Below are 5,554 nucleotides of genomic sequence, written 5' to 3'. Positions count from 1 at the left end.
TTCCAATAGCTTCTTATAGTGATTTTTTTATATAGGCGTATGTTTGGATGTTGATTCAGAGGTTCGTAGGTTGATTTTGTGCTTTTTCACAAAAGTTGGAAAGTTGAAGGTTTGGAAGGTTGAGATGTTTGACCGAGAGTTGACTTCATTGATATCAAGTTCGGATTTTAGTTTGGGGAGTTTGAATGGATCCGTTCTGTCATTTGGGACCTGCATACAAAATTTGAGGTCATTCGGAGTTGTTTATGCTTGATCGGCGCAAGTTTTGAATTTGGAAATGTTCATTAGCTCTTTAGACTTGAATTGAGATGTGTTCGTAGTTTTGATGTTGTTTGGAGTGATCTGAGACCTCGAGTAGGTTCGTGTTATGTTTTGGGAACGGTTAATATGTTTGGACGGGCTTCCGAGGGCCTCTGGCGTGTTTCGGATGAGCTACGGACCATTCCACCATGTTTTTGGACTACTGATGTTCTCAGGTCAGGTTTCCTTTTTCACTTTCGTGATATGGTGGTCGCATTCGCGAAGGGTTAAAGGGGGTTGGGCAGTCGACATTCTTCGCATTCGCGATCGAGCTCTGTGTTCGCGAAGCAGCCAAGTGCTGGGAGTTGCTTAGCCTACGCGTTCGCGAGGACCAGGCCGCGTTCGCGAAGGCTTGGATGTTTTCTTCATCGCATTCGCAATATGGAGAACGCGAACGCAAAGGCCTTTTTCTAGAAAGATTATTTTTTTTCTTCGCGAATGCGATGAGGGTACCGCATTCGAGATGAGTAGCCTGAGAAGATCTATCTAATACTCTATTTCGAGGGTTTGAGTTATTATATCACATTTTGAGTTAGAGAGCTCGATTTTGGGCGATGTAGGAGGGGATTTTCACGATTTGGGTCGGGATAAGTGTTTTTTTACTCGGATTTGTCCATTTTTCGTAATTCCATCTTTATTTTTATCATTTAGTTGGTGATTTGAATTGGAGAAATTGGGAATTTTTGTAAAAACTTTTCTAAAACATAAATTGATGATTTAAGGGCCGATTTGAGGTCGGAATTGGATGATTTTGGCATGGTTGGTCTCGTATCGTAATGGGTGTTCGAAATTTGTGAGTTTGGTTGGGTTACGAGGTGCGAGTCTGGGGTTGACTTTTTGAGTTGACTTTTTGATTTTCATTAAATAGCTAATCTTTATTATCCGAGATTGCTTCTTATGGCTTTTATTTATGATATTAACTTATTTTGGCTATATTCGAGATATTCAGAGTTGGATTTGCGCGGGAAGGGCTCGTTAGTGGACTGATTTAGCTTGTTTGAGGTAAGTGCCTTGTCTAACTTTGTGTGGGAGAACTACCACATAGGATTTGGTTAAATTGCACTATTTGAATTACGTTGAAGGCGTGTACACGAGGTGACGAGCATGTACACGGCCTTATATGTGAAAATTGACTTGTTTTAACTTTTAGGTTACTTATATGTATTTATTTAAAGTTGTTATCACTTGTTATATCTTTTGTTGTTGAGTTCATTCTTATATGCTTTAATTGTAGATGTTATTACATGTTCTATCTTCCAGGTTAACTCTTATATGCCTTAATTGTAGTTGTTATTACATGTTCTATCTTTACTTATCAAGTTTTCTCTTATTTGTCTTAATTAAAGTTGTTAACACATGGTCTACCTTTCATTGTCGAGTTTGCTGTTATATGTATTTAATTGAGGTTGTTGTTACGTGTCATATCTTTCATTGTTGAGATTATTCTTATGCATTGATTTGAAGTTGTAGTTATTGAGATATATTAACATGTTCTAATTAAAGTTGTTATTTTATGGGATATCTTTTATTGTTGAATTGTTTCCCAATTCATTTTGTTGTTATTGAGATTCTTGTGCACATCGTGCTTGATCTGTGGGCTATGTATTATGATTATATTGGTATTGTTGATTTTGGTAATGTTGTGGCATATTGGCACGTGTGGTGCGAGTTGATTGTTGTGTTGTGATATTGATGCGCATGCAATGGTATAAGGGTAGTGTATTGATGCTCATGCGGCGAGATAAGGTGGGATTTATGCGCGTGTTACTAATAAGGGAAATTGCTTAAAGTTGCGTTGCGAGATAAGGGGGCTAAAGCGCGTGAAGTTATTTTAGAAAAAATATTTTTAAAATAAATGCAAAGCTCACGCGGCGATATAAGGAAGATTGTGATTGTGACTTCTGAAATATGAATATGAGGTGTGGAACCTCGGTGTGATTTTTGTTGCACATTCTATGTTGGAACGGCTTGTTGAATTGAATGATTATTGTTTTCTTTAGTTCATTTCACTTGTATTTTAACTGTATTTGAACATTTGTTATTTTTATCATATGATCACTCTTTATTGTCATTCATTGCTTTTTCTCCCATTATTAGCCTTATATTATTATTATGCTTTGTTTTCATTTGTTGCTTTTACTTCCCGTTGTTAGATTACATTTATATTTCGCACAGGTTTCTATGTCTAGTAGGTGTTTTGACCTGACCTCGTCACTACTCCACCGAGGTTAGGCTTGATACTTATTGGGTATCGTAGTGGTGTATTCATGCTACGTTTCTATATATTTTTGTGCAAATTCAGGTACTTATGCCCGTGTCGGATGCTAGTGAGTTGATTCAGACACCGCGGAGACTTTAAGATATACCTGCTTGACGCCCACAGGCCTCAGAGTCACCTTCTAGTGATCTTATGCTACTGTTTATTTTATTTCCGAACAGTATTGTACTATAGATTTTTAGTGTATTTTAGTAGAGCTTATGACTCTGTACCACCGATTTTGGGATTGTATGGCTATTGCTCCGTTTTAGTTTTTATTATGTTATTTTTATCAGTTCAAATCAATAGCTTAGTCGTTATTTATGTTGAATTTCTATCATGTGTTAGGCTTACCTAGTCTTAGATACTAGGTGCCATCACGATTCCTAAGATGGGATTTAGGGGTCGTGACAGGTTGGTATTCCCATCATATGTTAGGCTTATTATTTGGAATTGATTTCTATAGCTTTGTTTGACGTTATTAAGTTATTTTTAAAATAGATTTGAGCCGGTTGGAGGTGATTTCTAGGGGGGGGCAATTTTAGAATGTTAATTTAGGCTTGTTGAGATAAGTATCTTGCCTAATCTTGTGCGAGAGAATAACCCTTGGGATTAGACCTTATTTGTCTAATTGAAATATATGTAAATCAACATATATGTGAGGTGACAAGCGTATATACGGGTGTTATGTATAAAAAATAATCGGATTAGACTCTAGGCTTCTATTATACCTTAATTTGGTTGTGTGCTCTCTATGATTAATGTGTAATCCTTTGTATGACTACGTGCGCTTATACTTTCGTGTTATTGATCATGTTTCAAGATTATTAGTTCCTAATTAGCCAAGAAGGAAATTTGTGGAATCATTGCTATATTGATTTAGCTGTAGTCATATTTCATATCTTGAACGCACATCTGCACTTTATTATTATTCTATCTTTGTGCACATTATTGATTATTTGTGAGCATATGTCTCTTTGATGATCAATTGTTATCTTGGATTGTTATGATTTTGGCACGTATCGACATGTTGAGCGGATTGGTTTGGTGTTGGCACGAGGTCTCTTTCGTTCGGATATTGTGATGTAATGATGTTGAGGCACGAGGACTTTGTCGTGCGATTATGATAATATTGTGGTTGTTTTGGCACGAGGTCTTTACCGTGCAGTTGTGATGATATTTTTATTATTATGGCACGAAGTCTTTATCGTGCTCTTATTGTTATGGAATAAGGTTTTTGTCGTGCGGCGTATAGATATGGATCCATCTCCCTAGGGTACATATGGTTGGGGCTCCCGAGGTACATATGGCCAGCCCTTCGGGTTTCTCTCTTGATGGTATACACGCGGATTGTGGTACTTTGACTGATGTTGATTTATTCTGTTGTAGAGGCGGATGATGATGAGTGGAGTGTAAGGGTGGAAGCTTGGCCTTGCAAGTGAATCCTTTATACCTTGTTGTGTTTTTATGTTGAATTTTAACATGCTACTCTATGCCTTTATTATTTGTTGATGACTCGAGTGCCAATATTGATTTACCTATATTGAATTGATATCTCTTAATTTGTGAAGTTGATGATTTTGCACTTTGTTATATTCTTGTTGCAAGTCATTGTATTTATTGCACAAGTTCTTTGACTAGTGAGTATCACGTGACTTAAAATCTCGTCACTACTTCACTGAGGTTAGTCTTGATACTTATTGAGTACACATTGTCTCGTACTTAACTTTTACACATTTTTGTACATAGCCAGGTGTTGGCAACAGCGGACCCAGGGAGTGAGTATTTTTTGTTGATTGAGAGGATTCAAGGAAGTGTTGCATGACTGTTGCAAACCGTTAAAGTCCCCTTCCCTTATAGTATACTGTTATTTTACATTCAGACAGTATTGTACTATTGAGATATATTATATATGCAGTTATAGAGCTCATGACTCTGTACTACCTGATTTAGGGAGTTGGTATTATGTATTACTATTTTGGCTGTTTTTGGAGATGTATTCCACTATTTATGTTATTCGGACTTATTGTATCTCGTTTTGTTTTATTGAATCCTTATTGTGTGTTGGCTTACCTAACCTTTGGGGTTAGGTGTCATCACGACCCTCAGTGGATTTTTGGATCGTGGCACTATATTCTATATTGCCTAAAATTTTATATATATTTTTACTTTATGTTTTATAAATTCCATTATCTTCTGCAAATATTACTAATTATAATTTGAACATTTACTGTTCTTTTTCGTAATTTGATACAAAAAAATACTTTTTAGAAAGATCGGCAAAACACAATTTACTTATCAAATATTTTAAAAAGCGCTTCTAAAATGAATTGGCCTAACACAAACTACTATTCTCCAAAAGTGCTTTTTTGGGAAGCACTTTTCAAAATAAGTAATTTTTGGATGTTTGGCTAAACAGGCTATTAAATTTTTTGAAAACGATAACAATATTATATATCTTTAGCACAAAGGTTGTGCTAAATCCAACATTACAATTGACAAAACAAAAAAATATAGCTTCTTCTAGTTCCTAATACAGGGATTCTATGATATCTAATTTTCTGTAAAGAATTGTTGTTCCCTTCAAAACACATATTGTTTCTTTCCTTCCAAATGGTCCACCATATGCATCCTGGGATAGTCTTCCACCATTGTTTATGTCTATTTGACCCAGCAAAACAATTCCAACAAGCAAGCAGCTCCCCTGTAGTCCTAGACATGGTCCATGACAATCGTTTCATACTCAAAAATAGTTGCCAGAGAACTCTAGCCACCATGCAATGTATAAATAGGTGACTACTATTTTCATCCTCATTCCCACATAGATAATACCTTGAGCACAATGTCCTTCCCCTTCTCTTTAAATTGTTTTGTGTTTGCAAAGCATCTCTGACAACTAGCCATACAAAACAAGCTATTTTAGGTGCTATTCTCACTTCACATACTGCTTTCCAACTCCACAACTGAACTTACCGACCAGGGTGATAAGCAAGGTAT

Source organism: Nicotiana tomentosiformis, chromosome 2, assembly GCF_000390325.3.
Source record: "Nicotiana tomentosiformis chromosome 2, ASM39032v3, whole genome shotgun sequence".
NCBI lineage: Eukaryota > Viridiplantae > Streptophyta > Magnoliopsida > Solanales > Solanaceae > Nicotiana > Nicotiana tomentosiformis.
The sequence above is the reverse complement of the archived record's forward strand: the minus strand, read 5'-3'. Positions refer to the sequence as shown.